Source organism: Emydura macquarii, unplaced genomic scaffold (assembly GCF_026122565.2).
Source record: "Emydura macquarii macquarii isolate MOO-44397 ecotype Brisbane River unplaced genomic scaffold, CSIRO-AGI_Emac_v2 contig_1451, whole genome shotgun sequence".
NCBI classification, from domain to species: Eukaryota; Metazoa; Chordata; order Testudines; family Chelidae; genus Emydura; species Emydura macquarii.
The window spans coordinates 12,383,102-12,403,690 of record NW_027131588.1 but is presented as its reverse complement, the minus strand read 5'-3'; the positions used below and the strand labels follow the sequence as shown (position 1 = coordinate 12,403,690).

General features: G+C 38.9%; 1 protein-coding gene across 8 annotated transcripts in view; it reads left to right on the top strand.

The window, feature by feature from the left end:
• The window catches only part of LINGO2 (leucine rich repeat and Ig domain containing 2), an 805,515-nt gene that overhangs the window by 101,194 nt on the left and 683,732 nt on the right, over positions 1-20,589 (top strand). For all 8 annotated transcript variants that reach the window (XR_010920756.1, XR_010920755.1, XR_010920754.1 and 5 more), the window contains exon 3: positions 5,664-5,810. The gene's annotated coding sequence lies outside the window, so the exon portion shown is untranslated. The remainder of the gene's footprint in view (positions 1-5,663; positions 5,811-20,589) is intronic.

Genomic DNA, 20,589 nt, shown 5'->3' with positions numbered 1-20,589 from the left:
TAGTGAAGCAATTCAGACAACAGGTTGTGAAAATGCTTTGTCCACATAAATTAATGAATTCTATAGAGGTGGCAGTCGTGTATTTTCTCTAGGTTAGGAGTCAAGTTATAGCCATTAAATGCTTTCTGCGTCTATCCTGCAAAACGAACTGCTTGAGCAACCTGCTTTGCCTAGACAGAGTCCCAGTGAAGTCAGAATTCTGGCATTAGTGTGTGAGTTTCCTTCAGATATTATAAGCATTCAGAAAACCTTATTGCACTTATTCATTCAGCTGTAGGTGTCATTTTTAGAGTTGTGAAAACTTGATTTAATTGTCAGTGTTTGTCATTCAAGCAGATGGATCAACTAGTTGTGAAACCAGGCAGGATCAAGGGCTGCAAACCTGAAAATGTGATAGCCTGTAGAGAGCCACTGAAGAGGGTCTGTGAGCTGTAGAGACATGGCTTTCTAAATAAAGTTCCCAACCTGTGACTGCTGATATGTTGCTACATGTTTTCTCTCAATCAGCTTTTGATTCACAAATCAGTTTACATGGCCAAAATATAGAGAAGAGAGAGAGGCTTGTGATTAAAGCACTAGACTAAGACTCGGGAGAAATAGATTCTCTTCTTGATTCTACCACAGACTTCTCTGTGACCTTGACAAGTCACTTAATTTCTTGGTGCCTCAGTTCCTCATTTGTAATATAGGGATGGTAATGCTTTTCTCTGCTTCACAAGAGTGCTAGCATTAATCCATTCATGTACGTGAGTGTCTCAGCCAGTATCGTTGTGGGCACCCTAGAAACATACACAAAATGAAACAAATGAATAAAATATGTTCTTGAATTTCTCCATCTTGAATTTAACATCCTTATGTCAGGCTACCAGCAGGGCTATAGAAAAACATTTGTGATTCTATGGAAAAATGTTACCTCAAAATCAAATTTCCATGAGTTCCTCCCTCCCGCCCCCCCAAAATGTTCTTATTGAAATATGTGACATTTTAATTTTTTTCAAGATTCAATACAAAATCGATTTTTATCATATTATATTTCGACGTGTTGAGCAGGGGGTTCCTTGAAAGCTCAGTAACAGTAATATGCAGCTAAAGCACAAGAAGGATATTCCTACCCCAAAATATTGTGGCATCTAGACTCATTTTCAGAAAAGATGAGTAAGGCAAGAAATGCTGATTTTACAGAGAGAGACTCTTCCTTTTACACCATGAGGGAGTGAAGAAGGGCTATGCAGAAGTTGGAAAACACAGGAGGAATTCTGGCAGACAAACAGAATTTCCCTCAGGCTGTCAGCATACACCACAGTGCTTGCTGCATCAGTCTTGTAGGGTATGAAACACACTGTCCCTGTATAATAGCCAGCTCTGCTAACTATTTGTGAGTAGAGGACTGGTGGAGCCATGACCTCACCCTCACTCCATTCCTATTCACATACCTAGACCCCTGACAGGATAATAGGGAGAAACAAGGACTATGCTCCCAACAGGATTATAAGTAGTTCCAGTTCAGAGGCACAAAATATAGTGAAGCTTCTTGTTCCTTCTTTATGCTGGCCAACAATAACTTCTAGTTTCAAAGAGACTATTTGCAGAGTGAGGTACTACATCACATGAGTAATGGTGACACACTCTAGCCCTTTATTTGCCAGGTGAATAATGTCTTGCAAAGATGTGTAAGATTTCCTAGGGCCAGAGTCTGATGTTCTTACTCTAGTTTAGTAAAACTGGAGTTTTATGAAATTTAGACTCTTAAAAAATACAGTTTGCACAAGTGCCATGGCTGGAGAACTTTTTAGGAGCACACCAACTCTATGGGGATCACACCCTACTCGTATTCAAGAGCTGTGTCCCCTCTCAGTAGAGCTCCAGTCCTTAAAGTGACAGGACACAGTAAAACAACCTTGGCATTCCAGCAAGTTTGTAAACTACACAAAATAAAAAAAAGTTCACATTTAAATACTCTAACATACATATGTATTAACTTGAGAGTACTACACCAAGACATAAGAACCTGCCAGACCTGTCCTCCAATTATTAATGTATTTCATGTCTTGTGGCATCATGGTGACTTGGAACAGTTTTGGTTTGGCAAACATTAAAGAAGGAATCTTTCCATGTTTTTGCACCATCAATGCTATTTATAATGCAGGAGGGAAGAGGGGGATTCTCTGACCCCTTTGAATTTGTCTTAGTGCTTGCTTATTTTTAACAAAAGAAAATATCTACCTGCTGGTCCTTACTAGTATTTATAAAACATTTAACAGCTAAATCAGCTTGCTTTCATATTATTTTCAGCACAAGATGTTGTTGCTTTGGATAAAAGTGCCAAATGCTGCTCTGTTACATCAAAGTGAATCTGGAGACTACACCAATTCATATCAATATAACTCACAGCAGAATTTGTCTCTCCCCTTTTGGGTTCCAGGACTAGCTGCTTCAAGAAACAGTTACTGATGGTGTCTGGAAATTTTAGCTTTGCATCATGCCCTCAGGTGACATTGACCCAGTCGACATGAGGATAGTTGAAGTCGTCCATTATTGCTGTGCTTTCTGCTTTTGTAGCCTCTCTAACCTCCCTTAGCCTTTGACAATCCAGACATGTAGACAAGCCTGCAACCAGCCAGATCAGGTGATCAGTAGTATATTCCTGCTGCTATACTATTATTATTCACACATGGAATTTCTATCCAGAGAGATTCTATGGTACAATAGATTTCTTGTAAGTTTTTTACCTTATTTGATTCTATGCTTTCTTTCAGATATAATGCCACTCCCCCACCAGTGCAACGTACTCTGTCATTCCTGTATATTTTATAGCTGTTAACAGGTCACATTGATTACTCTCATTCCTCCAAGTTTCTGTGATGCCTATTATATCAATATCCTGATTTAAAACCAGACAATCTAGTTCACTCAATTTAGTGTTTAGAGTTCTAGCAAGTATATATAAGCATTTGTACATTTTGCTTGCCTTCGTATGTTGTACTGAATACATCTGAGGCTGGCAATAAAGGAGCCATCTCAGGCAAAATATAATAGTGGTTTTGTGATGCAAACTCCTGTCTACTAAGAAAGACACGTCTCTCAAAGGCTACAAAAGGGTCATCAAAGAAAGAGAAACTTAGTCCACCTTTTCCACTGCATCTTCACTGCTTACTTACATCTTTGTAAACACTGAAAATTGGGTATAAAATGCTTCCATTCTGCTATGATGCTCTTTCACCTAATTTGCATTTCCTTATCACAGATGTGACTGCACAAAGTGCAAGGTTATGTAAAATCAAGGCCTCTAATCTTGAACCTGGCCTACCATTTATATTCTCCTCAATATTGACTCAATAAGAGATTCTGATAAGTAACAGCTAGGTAAGGAAATTATTTTAATCAGTTGGTGTCACCGACACCTCTAAATGTAACATGTCACAAGTTGTTTTATTTGTTATTGGGAAGTTAAGCATAATTTTTTTTTTTTTTAGCATTGCCTTCAGTAGAGAAGGAAGATACTCTCTACTTGATACTGCAAAATGCAAAATTATCTGATAGGTGACTCAGTAAAAGTGACTTAATGGGGTTCCATGTTTATTGTGTTCTGAACAACACTGAGATGGACTATAAATATTAAGACACAAGTAAAACACTGATAATGTTTGAGCAAGAATGATCATTAACAAAAATATTTGTGCTTGTAAATTAAGTGACAAGTCTGATGATGACGCATAGCCAGAATGGAAACCAGCACACTCTCCTAGATAGCTGTGTTCTCACGTCAGTACTAACAGAAATAGTAAAAGCTTGCTTACGTCAAGGAAGTGAGCATGAACACATGCAAGTGTTATAATGGGTGCCATGCTTTTTAATCTGCCAAGGCTCAAATGTGAGATGTCATGTGTGACAGACCCAAGGGACATGAAAAAATTATTCATGACAAAAACGTAAACACTTTGGTATCAACGTAAACAATGCCTCTTAGAGTCTGTTTCATGAGTCTTTAGTTCTGATATAAATCACTGTTAACTAAAGTGAGGATCTACCAACTTTGTTTAGAAGATAACCATTGAAGTAAAATCAGCAACACCCCTTGAAAAGAGGTACACGTGAAAGCTGTTGCAGGGGTTGTGCCTACTCTTGTTCAGACTGAATAATGGTTTCCTGATTTTAGTCACTTAACATTCCACACTTTCACCTTTCTGGTGTGCAAATAGCCCTCCAATAAGGAGGAGTGTGCTAGAAATGGTCTGATGGAAAAAAAACATGGTTTAGATTTGACCAAATTATGACCAATTGAAAACTACCCCTTACATATGCACACTATAGTTTGTAACTTGTATAATGTTACACTGTGTATAAGCTTCTTTAATGTAGCTTCACAGGGAAGAATTTCGGCTGCACTGCGCTAGAGCCAGGACTCCTGACTGCACAGTATATTTGTACAAGTAGAGCTGAACACCCCTGGGATCTCAGGGTGAAACACAGTGATTATTCTAGAGGGAACTCCCAAGAACCTCTGCTTGAAATCACACAACTAACTTGAAAATTAGCTTGTCTGGGTGATTTCTCTATCTCTGAAGAAGTCACTCCCTCTGTGGATCGTGCTAAATCACTCCTGCTTGAGATGACTTACCCCTAGGACTCTTCAAAAATATTTTTGAGAAGCACAGTGGTTTTTTTTTTCAAATTTTGTGAGGATAATATTGCACCAAGTGTTGCGTATTTCTGAAACATTTTCATAGGGGAGCATAGCCTTGGACCATTAACAAAATATCCTCATCTCCTACATCCCCCACCATTTCAAATTATGCAGATTGAATACTGTGCTGTTATATCAACTTACTGAGTGTTTTTTCAGGAACAAAGTATAAACATTTCCAGCCAATGCACTTGAAATACTTTGCCACTTGGTGTTGCTTCCTTCTTTGGTGCTGCATATGTGTTTAACTGGGAAAACAAAGGACAAGATTGACAGTCCCTCATTTCTTTTCTCTGCAAATAGTTGCACTCCTGTGACTGAAGGGTTTATCACAGAGTAAAAGGATAATTAAACTATTGATGTAATGTCAGTGTTCCTGTGATGGGGGGGGGGAGGTATGTAGTCCTCCATGGCACAAAAGGTTAATAGGAGCTAGAGTGATCAATTAAAACACCTGCTTGCACATGGAGGCTGGGCCAGCCCAATTGAAGATGAAACTCAGCTGGGAGGTGATCATGACGAAACTCAGCCTAAAGGAAATAGAGATTGCAGGGAGAGAAGAGCAGAGCTCCGTAGTCCTTTTCTGGCTGTTAGGGAATAGAGCAAAGGCCTAGAGAAAGGCAGATGTACAATAAACCCAGGGAGGGGCAATGAGAGAGAGTCTGAACAAAGGCCAAGATAGGAAGAAGTGTAGGGAGGAGCAAACCTTAACTGCTCACCACAAGTTCCCTGACTGGTACTCAAAGGAGAAAGATCAGGGTTCCTCTACAGACCACTGAGGAAGGCTGATGTGGAGAGACTTTTGCACCAGGGAAAGAAGGATTAATTGAGTTAGGAACTGTCACTTCAATGAGAGAGCCTAGGATGTGTTGCTCTGCACAAAAGAGTGAGGACAGCCCTAGAGAGCCCAGGAAGCGTTGAAGCGTCTGCAGAGGAGTGAGCCTGGGTAGACTGAAGTGTTATGTTTGTTTGATTTTAGTTTATTGGACTCCTTGTTTACCCTGAAAGCAGAGAGACTTTAGAATGAGCTGGATGGAGCATGAGACACACAGCAGCTGTCAGCAGAAGATGTTATGTGAGGAAAGAGCTGATATGCCAGGCCCAACCATGAGGGTGTGTACACACGGTGAGTCAACCCTTCTACAATTCCTAAGGCACAAAAGATGGGGGGGGCTTTCTCTAACGGACTTCATAAGGTGTATGGGACAGGACCTAGTAATGATGCTAGCCAAATAGTTCACAATCTAGGATTTCCTTTTTTTGTTAACAAAATGCCAAGGAAGTTCTATTAAAAAAAAAACTGTTTGGAAAAAATCACATCATATGGTTGACCATTCAAAACTCTGAATAGCACGCCTCCCTCCCCCACTTCACCCCCCCCAGCTAAGAGTGTACCCCGACTTCTTCAGCTTTGCATGTGTTCCTTATGATAAGTCTTTAATTATTTGATCGAACACTTCTACAGCATACCTTACAATTATTTCTACATCTGACGCTATTTGTGTGGAATATAACTGGGTATTTTTCTCATTCTGAATATATTTACCCTATCTTCATTGACCAGACTTAAATTGGTCTCCCTGTAGGGGTCCATCATGCAGAGCAGACTTCAGGATTGTGCTTAGAGCAGGAAGCGTATCTGTAGGTTCTCTTTTCAACCAGCAGCACAGGTGCAATTGAAGGGGTCAAGTGTTTAACTACAAAGCTAACTTAGATACAAACTTTGGTCCATACATGACACCCAGTGATCACTATTATCTGTTTTATTTTTACTCATGGAGGATGAGTATGTTGTATAAATATGATTTACTATGTACTTGCCATATGAATTATTTTGGATCTAGATGGCTGATCTTGAATATACAGTGGGAGCAGAATCACTGAATCAGAAAGTGCCATTTTTATATAAGGTAGGCACTTTTCTGACAGTGGTCACACTTTCAATAATAGCACAAAGCTTGGGTGAGTGAGCAACGGCTCCGGTCAATTTCCTCGTTAGTAATTTCCCCTCTTCGGTATGTAGGAGACAAAGCTTTGTTACAGATTATTAGTCTCTGGCAACAGAATGAGAAAATAAGGTCAGTGCACTGAGACAAAGCATGACAATTTATAGTTGAATGTAATGTGCTCAAATGAAATTGTTGCCCGATGCCTGGACTAATAAGGCTGGGCACAATGTTTGCAACAAAAATAGAAAACTTGGAAATCTGAGGATTTCACATTTTGAGCAATCTTTGAGGGGATGGGGAGGAGGAGGAGGAAATGAAATGAAAACAGACAAGTTTGAGAATCTTTTTGGCAAAAATATGTCCATTTTGAGGGGAAATTTTCATAATTGTATTAAAAAACAATAATCTTTGTTTTAGTTTTTATTGACATTTTTGGTTTTTGACAGCTCTATTTTAATATTGAAACATATGCAACTTTGGAATTCTGTGGGTTTTTTCTATATGAAAAATGCTATTTCATGATGCTTTACCAAAAAACAACATTTTTGGGTTGGCAAAACCTAGAACTATTCAGCATTTCTTCTTTCCCCTCCCCCTCAAAAATTTTCATTAATAATATTGCTAACATCCTGGACAATATATGTAGTGTTGCATGAGAACAAAGGCTCCGTAGCACCCAATATTTATGTACTCACGTTACCCAGTAGTAACCTGGCAATATAACACCAATTAGATAATATCTTTGTGATAACAGTATCACTGCACTGGTGTTCAAATCTTCTACCATGCACCCAGCCTTGGTAACTTGTCTGGGAGTTCCACAAAAAGAAATCCTGCTCCTAGAGACTGGATTAGGAACAGAGCCAGTCCATGGAGAATGGTCCCAACAGTGATCCCAGTCTTGTAGTTGAATCTACCCAGGCAGCCCCTTGTTGGTGTAGATCACCATTGATTTCATTATGATGGCATGTGGGCATACATGTCTGATAGCCTGAATCTGACTGTAGATTCAGAGTTTAAAAGCTGAATTGACCACCTTGCTGTTAGTGACCTTCCTATGGTAGAGGTGGGAAGGAACCAGAAGATCTATGAAGCTTTATTTTTTTGGCCTCATCCTTAACTGATTCCCATGTGTATGCATCTGCAATGAGCCACCAGAGGGCTGGTTTGCAGTCAGCTATCTGGAGCATGTATGGCTTGATTCAAAAACCCACTAAAGTCAATGGGGGTTCTTTTTACTATCTTTAATGGTGTTTGGATCAGGCTTATATAAGAGCAAACCCATGCCCATTTCTACAGTCCATTTTTTCCCTTTTTAAAATGTTAACTTCATAGAAAACATATATTTAAATGGAAACAGCTGAGATTTTATTAAAATTATTTACAAAACTAAAAACTACTTTTAATTCCCAGGTCACAAATGGTGGTCTATGTACAGCACTCTTTAAACCGTCTCAGTCTGGGCAACCTGTGCCACCATTATTCACAATATGAATGGCTGTCACTTTACTGCATGATATTTTAAGTCAATTGCAAAACTCCCATTGGTTTCAGTGGAGCCAGGATTCTCTCTTGTATGTCTTCTCTCAGTCGGTCAGTGGGTTAAAGCAGCTGCGATCTTTAAGCACCTTCCCCTAAAAAGGAAGATTGCAGGATCAGCATAGGAGTGCATTCACTACCCACTCTTCCCAGCCTACTGCTAGTGTGCAGCTATGGAGGGAGTTGTCGAAGCAGTGCTTAATGTCTTTGCAAGTGACGTGCACCCTGAGATCCAGGCCCCTTTTTGCACAGCGGAACTGCACCAGTACCACTGCCAAAAGAGGAACAAACCTATACTGAGGCTCTTGCCTTCAGAAAGATGGGCCCAGCTGAAATGATGGCAAAACCTCATGTGAACATGGTGTAAAAGGGCAGATGATTTTCTGTTACCTAATGGTTATTGCCCATTAAATTATGTGCAGCTAGGAAAAAAAAACATTGTCATTTGTCCTCTGAATGGTTCAATAAAGGGTGGTTATTACTCAAATATGAAAATGTGGCAGTTGACAAGACTCAACCTTGTTTGCCTTTCTATGGGGTTGGGACCTACTAAGTAGCTTTACTAGTATCTTACAAAAGTTTATACCAAAGGACTTGCAACTATCAGAATATTCCTATAATCTGCATGAGTTCTTGTTTCTGTTCCAGATTTTTATTCTATTTTTTCTGATCAAAAGAGTCTAGTAAAAATCCCAGAATTTGGATCCAAACTTCTTTACTGAAAAGATGGGAAAGATTCAATTGCCATTCAAGTCTTTGATGGGGTGGGAAGAGAGACATTAATAACAAGTATCACTCAGATCTATTTTATTTATTTATTTATTTTTAGTGGTGAAACTAATTCACGGTATAACTTGTTTGCTTGCTAGCTCTGACAGATACAGACAGGATATTAACAGAAGGAGTAATTCTGTAACACCTAAAATTGTGTTTCATGTTGGAAAAATTAAAAATAAGCCTCTGGTCACTTGCCTTCTTAGTATTTTTTCATGTTAGTTTAAAAACATTTTCTAACTCCAATCAAAGTAACTTTAAAGTATATTGCAGGATTACCGCGTGTTTACCATTTATTCTTCTAGCAATCTGCAGGAACAGCAACCTCTTTTTAGATGATCAGAAGTCAACCTGGGTGACTTCTTCTTTTTTTTTCTTTTTTTTTCCCCTGTGAATAGCAAATTTGGCCTTTAAAAAAATGCATTTTGGGGCACCAAAACTATTTGTGCATTTGGTGAATAGTTTTTGGCCAAAAACAAAACTGGAAAAAAGATTGGAGATGTTGAAACCTTTTCTTTTGACTTTTTTTAAAAAAATAATTTCAACACTTTTTTGTTTTGGAACACATTTTTTAAAGAAATTGTTGATTCAAAATGTTCTATTCAACCTGAATAGAACCTCTTTCAGGATTGTCTTTTTCTTTTGGCAAGGTTGATGGGGTAGATATCAGCTTTTGTACAAAATGAACTGAATTCTGGATTTTTTTTGTGTCAGCCACTACACTGAAAAATCAATTATTCACTCAGCTATACTCAGAACCTGGTGACAATTGTCCAACTTTGGACTCTGCCCGAATGTGAATGTTCTTACAAAAAATATTGGTAAAAACGGTTTAGTCATTTTCTGAAAACCTTGTAGCAGTCACCCTTCCTCCTCCCTCGAAGCCTGTTTTGTAAAACATCTCTAGAATTCAAGTGGCTGGAATAGAAAGCTGAAAACTGTTTTGGAAATATTGAGAAGTGGTTTTCAGCATTCCAGTGAAATTTGGTTTTGACTTGACAACTGTGAGGTGCTTCAGGCAAGCTTACTATGTTCCTTTCCTGACTTTTGAGTCCTTTAACCATGCAGCCTTAGGTCTAGAGTCCATCACCCTTACCTGCCTTGTGTGAAATCCTGCCTCCTGAAGTCAGTGGGTGTCTTGCCCCATGGAAATCAAAGGCCAGGATTTCATCCATTGTGTAGTACTTTCCTCTACCTCCAGTCCCATTTATTTCAATGGGTCTACTGCTGCAGTAAGGTATTATTCAGTGTCAGAATCTCAGAACTGGGACCTTAATATAATCACATATGACCTGATGGTGTACCCCTTTTCATAATGGGGCTCTTGTGAGTAACAGATCACTAATGTGGTCGGGTGGCTTACCCCCTTTGAAGATGGTATTTTGTATAGAATTAAGAGACCATGTGAACAAGCGTGCCCATGACATTCTGTGCTTTTTCTGTCCCTTCCTCTCTGAGAGCTTTGCCTTAGGTTTGGGTTGATGCCTCTAACTTGTGGCCAGACTCTGTCAAGAATCTGCCTTCTTTGTGCATGCTGACGTTAATACAGTAACTCCATTTTAACTGGTCCCTGTAGTGAGGTCACAGATAGGTAATATAAACTAAAAATGTGTTGAGGTGCTTCAAATACTTCTGGGATATGTTGTGTTTATGGAATGCCCTTACTCTCTTTTCAGAAAAAAATAAATGTTGGAAAAGTAACTAGAAAGTTGTTAGGCCACCCACATCTCATCAATATACACCCAATCCCTTACAGTTTCTGAGCGTCCACAACAATACTGAACCCTACCGGCTGTCTTTCATTTGAGGATCTGAAAGCACTTTTGAAAATTGGGTATTATCTCACTGTGCAAATGGGAGACTGAGGCACAGAGAATGGTTAATTGACTTGCCAACAGTCAGGCAACAAGTGACTGACAGAATTGAAAATAGATGTATTTGAATTTTAAATCCAGAAGGGACTATTACAGTCCTCTAGTCTGATCTCTTGCATAACACAGGCCATAGAACCTCACCCACTAACTTCTGGATCAAGCCTGTAACTTCTGTTTGCACTATAGCAGATGTTTTAGAAAGACATCCGGTCTTGACTTAAGCTTCTTCAAGTTACAGAGAATCCACCATGTCCCTACACAAGTTGTACGAATAGTTGATTATATTCACTTAAAAATGGGCACTTCATTTCTAGTCTGAATTTTGTCTAGTTTCAGCTTCTAACTTTTGGGATCTTATTATACCTTCTCCCCCCCCTCCCCCCCCCCCCCCAGATTAAAGAGCCTCTACTATCGGAAATCTCATCCTCCATAGGTACTTGTAGACTGTTATAAAGTCACCAATCCAGGATAGGCATCCCAGCACTTCCTGTAACTAGCAGACAACACTCTTGTCTAAGTAGATGATTTTAAGTATCAGATCTGCATCCTAAATTATTTTTCTTTTTCTCCGCGTATTGCTCCTTTATCATCAACGAGGTTGATCCCTTCATTATGATGTTTGCTCTAAATGAGAATAGCAAAAGCTAAAAGCACTTGACAAACGTTGTGTGTTCGCAGTTTATTAGTCTACCCTCCCCTCTCAATAAATCACAAATCAAAGCCAGATAGTTGATACTGAGATGTTGGAATTTGGTCAGCTTCGTGTGCAATGCCATCCTATAGAGGGTACTTTAGGCGGTTAATCACTAAGGCTTGGGGGCTATTGATTCTAAGGCATGATTTCCTTTCTCTTCACTAGTATGTACTGGCAGATGTACCCAGATATTCTAGTTCTACAGTGATTCATTACCATATGCCTTTGAAGAGACAGTAGGCCATACAGCTGCAGCATAGCAGGAAGGTACAGCCAGCATAAAAATTATCTAAAGTAGCATTCTTTTATCTGTATGAGAGATCCTAAATGTACATGAATTGTGTGCCCAGTTTATACAGATCTAGTGAGTTTAGGTGATAAGCTGTTTAGGCCAGAGGACCTTGTTTTCTGCTTTTATTTGTATCTTTCACTACAGTAAATCTTTGTACGTCTGTGATGCAGTATAAATAACAATAAAATCACTTTATTGCTTTTATAGATTTCTCTGACCTTCTGATCACGCTTGTTCTCAATGGAGCAGTAGAATGCAAATGTGTTCCAGAGAAAACAAGCAAGAAAGTGCCTGTCAATGGAAGGTTCTTGTCATTTATTTTGTCTGCAAAGCATTATGGAAAACCTGTATAAATAATGATCAAAATTTATCAAAAGAAAGCATTTTAACCGTGATCTACTTCCTCCCAGAGGCAAATCTCCTCTTCAAAATTAGAATTGACAAATAGACTGAAAATGGCCCAAATAAATGCCATGGGTTTGAGGTGGGCCTTTTTTTTTTTTTTTTTTTAAGAAACCCAGATCCAGTTTGAAAATCTAAATCATTCTAATCCTACAGAATACACACCATTTGGTTGACTCTAAAACTTAACAGACAATGAAACATCATGGGTCAGAGTCTCAGCTGTTGCACACTAAATTAATTGACACCACTGAAGGTACCCCAGTCCTCAGTAATTGAAGATCTTGCCCTCTATGTTTAGGTCAGAATAGTAGTGTGAATTCAATTCCTTTCCAAAATACTTTGTTTAAGCACAAGATGATATGCCTTTTGTACTGGTTTGAGATGAATGTTTTGTACAGAATTGTCCCCTTCTTCCTAAAAGCCAGTGACATTCACTCTGCCTACCAGTCTCCATCTAACATTATATGCATTCATATTGCTCTGATTTACTTTTACCACATACAGTAGCTAGTGGGCACTGGTACCCAATGTAACATTATTTGCATTTGAAGTTAAAACTGCAACATCCATAGAATTTGCTTTCCAAAGAAGCTGGTTGAGACATTCATTTTTTTCTGCTCTGATAGTCCAAAGATGTGAAGGCTGTCCCCTTTCCTAATAAATTTTACCATCATAAAATAGATTCAGATCATTCTTTTTCTTAACCCCACAACAAGGTATGGAGGATTTATTTAGCAGGGGGTTTTTCCCTTCAAAACTTCAAAACCTGCAGTTTTTAGTCAACTTGATATGCCAGGGAGACAGCTCCCTAAATAGTGCAACTTCTTATAGCTTCTTCTCATAGAAAACAAGCTGACAGCATCACTACCCACATGGGCTTTTCTTTTGATGGAGAGTGAGGAATGCGTTTTGAGTCACTGATGTCCGATCATCATGCATAATGACCACTTTGAAATTAGCACTTTTCTGTTAAAATTCTTCATTTGCATTTCACAAAGTTCTTTCTTATTTGATAGGTTGAGTAACAAGGGAATATGCAATGTAAATGTTTGCTATTATAAGAGGATAAAGATGAGTGAAACAATGCAAGGAACAACCTATTAGTTTTCATGAAGTTTAAACAGCAACTAAACGTATACACTTAACAATTACTTTGATATATACTAATACACAAATGAATTCATCTGGGGCTTTGGCATGAGCTGGCATCTGGTCTGCCAGCATCTCACCTGCAATTTTCTGAAATGGAAAAATTTCTGACACTGTTCACTTTTTTTTTTTTTTTTAATTATTGGACTTAGACCTCCATAAGGATTTCATTTTGAATAGCAAGATCCTTATTTCCAATGGAGGAAAAATATTTTTTGTTTGCAAAAATAATTAACCCCTTTGGGACAGATTCTGTTATTCTATACACGAGTAAGGACAACAGAATGTGCCTTTTTTGGTTTTTTGACACTTGCTTTTCCTGTCTGTAAAAATACTGGTAAATGATTTTGATGTGACATAGGTGTGACAGATTTGTAGTTGCTCTGTAATAACTTTTGAATACTTTGTTCTGTATATTTTATGCTTTTAAGGGGTGTTTACTGTATTAATGTTGGTTTAGTTTAATAACAGGAAAACAATTGCTGGGAAAACTAACAGGAAGGCAATCCAAGGACCTGAGATAAGACATCCTTCAACAAACACTCCATGGCAAAGAGGGTTGTCGAAAATACTTGAAAGACAATGGAAAGGCCTTTTGTTTGATGCTGTAGCAGGTCCCCTTAGGAAGCTCCCCAAACTAATTTTGAGCAGCAGGTCCAAATATATGAGCTGAGAGAAGCCTGATAAGATTCAAACAGAATCATGATGGACAAGGGTAGGGAGTGAGGGGTGATCTTGCGGAAGAGATCGAGACTCAGACCCCAGAGATGGAATTCTTGGTAACATATGCATGTAGACTTCTTGTTTTAAAAATCCTTTGCTCATATGTCCATGTTAGAGTTAAACAATATTTAGTGTAAGAAGGCTGGTTTTGGTCACTAATTCACTGGCCACAAGCTCCCAAAAGGAAGAACTGCAGGTCTCAAACCTGTTGGGTAAGCATGTTTGGTCCACATTGTACTGTAGCCAAGGATCCAGTCTGAGTGGAAGATTCATGGTATTCCACTTCAAGGAAGGTAAAGACGTAAAGTCTGAAAGCTGGGGCGGGGAACACTCTGTGACAAGAAAAGGGGTTAGAGGTGCAGATAGGCCTGTAACCATGACAGTAGGTTTCAGAGTTCACCTCAGAATTACTGTGCTCACTTGTTTTAGAGCATACATAAACAGACAGAACCAGATACTTAGAAAAATGTGTTCTTAAATGCCTATGTAACTTTGCCTCAGACTGTTTCATATACTTCTAATACAATGATAGACTGGAGCTGAACCAGATGGCCCTATTAGTCAGTTGACAAAAAGGCACAGGTCTCACCTTCAGTAAGTCTAGAAGACAATGCTGTACTTACTGCTGCAGGTTAATTGAGTTTATATGTAGCATGTGAACTTCATAACACATGGTGGGTGGAACTGAGTGGGAGACGAGCAAAAACGGTGGCTGTCCAAAAGTAAGTTCCATTACTCTGCTATTTACTTTTGTGTTGTACGTTGCCCCAAGCACCTTTGGCGGGGTGTGGGGAGCACTGACACATAACAGTAGTAGTGTTCTTCTTTAGTGGTTAGAAATAATTTTCAGGGCTACATTTCAATATTACAACTTTCAAAGTAGAAGAGCTAAAGAGTGTTTGTTAGTTTGTGTCACCACAAAGTAGCACATCGTATGAAGGGTTCTGTCTCATTCCTTAGAGAAGCACACCTATTCCTCTGGCTCTCTGTGGAATGTTGTATCTGGTTCTAAATATTTCACATATGAAAATAGTCAACGTTAGAAAAAGAAGAGTTCATCTTTCTCTTGGTTTACATCATTTTATGTGTCCTCTGTTGAAGGACTATATGCTGCCCAGGGATAACAATGGACATAATGACCTAAAAATAGCTTTTTTCCCATCTTTTTTTAGCCTCCAAATATAAAGATCATACATATTAAACCATGTTAGAAGAGGCTAAGTTGTTTAAAGGTCAGGTTAAATAAGACCCAATTCTAGCATAAGAGATCCCCCTGAGGACATTAAATGCTGGGGCCATGCACAGAGATGCAGAATTACGTTGTTTTGCTGACTCATTCTGACAGCCTCACCAGCTGGGTCCTTTGAACGCCACCCAAAAATATAAAAGCTTGAGGTACTCCTATCTAAGACAGAGAGAACAGGGTGTGGGAAGAGAGAGACCACAGAGAGAAAGCCAAGCTCAGGAGGAAAGTGAGAGTGCGTATGTGTGAAACATTTATTTTTGTAACTTTAAACAATTGGCAGGTGCTCAGAGTTTGTGGATGGGTACTTTATTTTTATTTAGATTTAGTCTAAATATAAAGACAAATCCCAGAAAGGGGAAATTTGGGACAATATCCTGTCTGGTTGACCTTTGATAAAAGTAGACTGGAATGCCATCTACTTACGGTCCCCTTGCTAAGGTTAATGAACAGAAGTGCTGAACTGAGGAATCCAAAGTTACCTCTAAATGTATATTGTTTAGTTTCTTTATTTAAGAGGTTGATACTCTTCTAAAATAGCTCTTAATCCTTTTTTACATGTCTGTCTAGTTCTTCATCTAACTTGTTTTTTTGGGGTTGTTTTTTTTTTGTTTGGTTTTTTTTTTTTTTAAAGCAAAGTAGCATTTAGTATCAGTCACTTCATTTTCCTTTTTCTTTGCATTGATCAGGACGGGAACACTTTTAGACATTTCAGTAAATGTACAGCCATAAGAGGAATCAAACATCGAGCCAGATTCTGTTTTATTTTAACTCCTGCAACTCTGTTGAAGTTAATTGGATGGTACATGTATCCTAATGTAGGATTTGGCCATAACCTTTGTAATGTGAAACTGATACTCTCCATTAGGATAAATCATTACCATCCTTGTTTGCCATCTAAGTGAATTTACAGGTGTTAAATTGGCTACAGGAAGGCTCAGCTGTGCCCGTTCTTGCCTTGGTAATGGTGGTATAGTTTTTACATTTGTACTTGTAATGTTTCCTATCATGTAAATATGGAGAATTGCAGTTGGAAGTGTACCAAAATGTTGTGGCTGTCTTATCTCTCTTCCCCCCCCCCTTTTTTTGCTCCAGTTGGAGCTACTGATCAAGTCTAGGTAGTTGTGATAACGGTTCTGGTTTGCCCGCCAGGGAATCCCATCTCCTCTGAGTAGGCTAGAATGGCTGATGAAATTTCTAATTACATACCCTCTTTTTGGTGCTTCCCTTGTGCATGTCCTTGGCAGGAGAGCCTTTGCATTACAAGAACCAGCCATACTGTACTTTGCCACAATTCCATGGGAGAAGCAGTCACATTTTTCTAATAGTGTGCAATATTGAATCTAGTTGCTAACAATAAAAAAAAAAAGCAATTTGTGGTTCTGTTTTAAAATGCCAATCCTCTACTGGAGCATTAAACTAGTAGGTCATGGGATCTCTCTGAAGCTGGCATTTTGTCATAAGATTAATCTCTTTAATAATTTCTGCCCAAAACTGCCTAATTCCTGGGCACAACCACCACATTTTTAACAGATCATTTTTTTTACAAAAATACTTCAAAACTCCAGACAAACCTCTTGAAATCCTAGTAAGATAGATGATTCTCAGAGATGCTGTCTTAATGTAATTCTGGAGGGTGCGGAAGATATGCTTTAACACCTCAGTATGACAAATGAGAAAACTAATTCACAACAAACAGGAAAAGCTGAAGTGTATTCATTTAAAATTTGGACTGCTTTGCGTGTTACACCAAGAACTGACAGCTCTCCTACTCCGAGACCATAAGGTTTCATGGAGAAAACCAGTTCTCCCCAAAATGAGACTAGGTCCTCAGCTGGTCTCTTTCTGAAATACAAAGACTTCTCTTGCCAATTGAAGCTTCCTCACGCTTTCCCACATAAGTTATTCCCCACAAAGAGCAGCTTTCCCTTCTATCAACCATCTACCGAGCCTCATCAGATTCTGCTCCCCATTTGCATCCCAGCAGATAGCTATCTCCTTCTGAACTGCTGTAGTGTTCAAGGCTTGGGACAGAGGTTAATATTGATATGACTAGGCCATTAACTTTGTTTTTGTTTCCTTTTTTTTACAACAGTGAAGGTATAAATATGGGAAAAGAATAACACTGAATGCTTTACACATTCAAAACCCTTTGAGATCATTAACAAGTCCATCTTCCCATCACCACAGTGAGGTACAGTGGGAAAATTACTATTATATGTAATTATTATAATTATAATTACTATTATAAGAATTACATACAATGAAGTCAATACATTACTTTTCAAAAGTGGTTATGAATTTTCAGTAACTCAGGTTTTGGTTTCCCAGGTTGAGATACTTCTAGAACTTGCTTTTTCACTTCATTTCTTTTTTTTCACTTCGCTTCTTTTTTCTTAAGTGCTGATCACTTTTGGCATCAGTTGGAGTCCTGGGTGCTCAGCATGTCTGTAGATGCAAGTTGGGAATCTGAAGCACCCAAGATTAGTGGACATTCTTGACAATTTAGGCCTCAGTGATTGACCTTGACTTGCTGTGTGGTCTTGGGCAACAGACTGGTTTAGAATTCAGGAGCACCAGGTTTTCATTCCACTGACCTGACCAGCACAAAGCCATGTTGTTCAGTGTGTGTATTTTTAAAAGAGACTATTTTTCTTAAATACGTGAAAGAAGAACACCTAGATAGAATGACATGCTTTATGTCATAGTGTAAAAATAGCTGAGGCAAAGCATAAAAGTAGTTCTTCCTCTGCTGTTGCAGAAATAATAAAATGATACCACTGGCCTTCGGTGATTTGTGACATACATTGCATTTCAATTACCCCATAACCAACACTTCCCACCGGCATCCTCCATCTATCCATGAAAAGGTGTTTATGAAATTTGCCCTGATCAGCCCTGAGATAACTTCAGAGCTGCATCTGGCTAGATGAATAGTAGATATTAGAACATCCCTTCAAAGACACTTAATGGGGCAACTTTTCAGCAGTGTGTGAGGGGGGGAATATACTACTTCAGGTTGCTATTACTGAGGAAATATGTATTTTAATTCTCATGCACCATGTTCTGTGTTCATCCCTATGAAATAACTTTTATACTGGGACATTCAAAAGTTCCCGATTATGGATGGCACCAACACCACCTCAGTCTTACATATTGCAACAGCCATTGGAAACTGGGAAAGGAATTGCTATCAATTTGGTTTAAACAGAGGGAAAGAGCCAGAACCTCTTCCCCACCCTGAATGTTTTGTGCCCACTCTGGTGGTGGAAAGCAGCCACAAAGCCAACTTCATGGGTCTCTTGAGGACAGGAGAATCTCCTGGTGATGTAGAGCTCCTGTAACTGGTGGCCTGGCTAGGGGCACGGGTGTGGGCTGGGTTTCCTTGTGTCTTGATGACCCTGGAGGGCCTGAGTGGTCTTGAGGGGCACCAGGGTGTTAACAGCTCAGATAAATTAGGGCAGCCATGAGGTGCCTGTAGTCTATGTTGGGGGATGTCCCAGTGATTAGCCAGTCCCAGTATTGGGGAAACGTGCTCTCAGCTGAGCCATATGTTCAGGATCTGGGCCAAAGCATATAAAATCATTAGACCCTAATATTGGTTAAAAATGTGGTTTTGTGTGTTGATAGGGAAGCATACAGTGGGTTTTTTAAAAAAAAAATAACTTTCTTTAGGTGCTGAATTTCATAGGCCTGATTCTCAGTTGGTGTAAATCAGTGTGGATGCATTGTAGTTTAACACCATTGGAGAATCTGAGCCGATGTGTTTAAGGTATATTTTTGTATGCAAAAAATCTTGTTCCTTTAAGGATTTTTATATATGTAATTTTTTTAAATGGTAAAAGGATTTTAGACTATTACAGAAATCAGTTCATATGATGAATTTACGTCCAAGAGAGGCAAATGTTAATCTGCAAAATAAAGTATAACCAAAGACTTATTCTTGCACAGAGAGAAATAGTGTTTTGCCAATAAAAGAACTGGTAACATTTACAGCAGTAATTTGTGAAGAAAATGTACTATGCACCATACAGTTCAAATACACCCTGAAGGGTATACTTTACTGTTTGAGTAGAACTATACGTTATGCTTACAGGAAATGTTGCAAATTGCATTCTTGGTCATTCCGTTTGTCTACTATGGAAATATATAAGAATGTCCTCTATGGGTCTGATTCAATTCCCATTTAAATTCAGTGAGAGCTTTTCCATTCAATCTAATAGGAGTTGTATTAGGTCCTAATAGGGCAGTGTAACAGGACTCAACGTTCTTGCTCCTTGAAGATCAGGCACTCTGGGGGTGCTACCTTCTACTGGAAGCTTGTGACTGACAGCAAAGTCTCCTAGGAGAGCAAGCAGGATGTGAAGACCAAACCGTTTTCTTTGTAAAGAGGAGGACCTGTGAATAAACAGCACCTGGCTAGCACACAGATAGCTGCTGCAGTGTCATCACAGGCAAGGGAAGTGGGTAGAGTTTGATTTTGAGCCAAAATAGGCAGCTGTGAGGGAGGGTGGCAAGAAGTTTGGGAGGGTCAGGGTTTTCCTGGAAGAGTACTGGAAGTGTAATTTTGAATGGCACTTCATAAAAGTGATGTCATGAAGCCTGTTACAAAGGAATGATTATTGCCAAATCTTATTGATAAGGCTTTAGAAGCCCTAGGACAAGGTGAAGCTGGGAGTGCATTTCTTCTGCCAGTACACAGCTGTATTGTGTAATAATCCAGACAACAAGAGGGGAGGCTCCGTTTTGGAATTCGAGTTGTGTGATGGGTAGAACAGGGAGTTAAGTGTACAACTGAGTCTCAGTTTCCCTAAGGCTGAAAGGGTAAATACCCTATTTTCAGACAGTGATATTGCTCAATTGACACCAGCCTAAAATTCTTACCCATCATATCGTGTATTGTTCATTGCATCAAACAGCAATAGGAAGTAATTGTTGTATCAAAAAGCTGCACTAAAAAGTATATCCATTAGAAAGGTTAAAATGTATTGGAGGACATTTTATACATGAATATAAATTCACCAGAATTTCCTGGTCATGACTTTCTTGAGAAGAGCTTGTCCAATTATAGCAAGTAATTGGAGGAAGAACCCTTACAATTTTGATTGAAATAGGCAAACAAATGCCTTAACTGGCTACTTTGAAATAGATTATGAACCTTACAGCATTTAGAATGTTAACTAAGCCTAAAATCCTACACTAATTGTATTTTCATGTATGAATCCTATATTAATATTCTTTTCTTTCATGACATTTGGAGTGT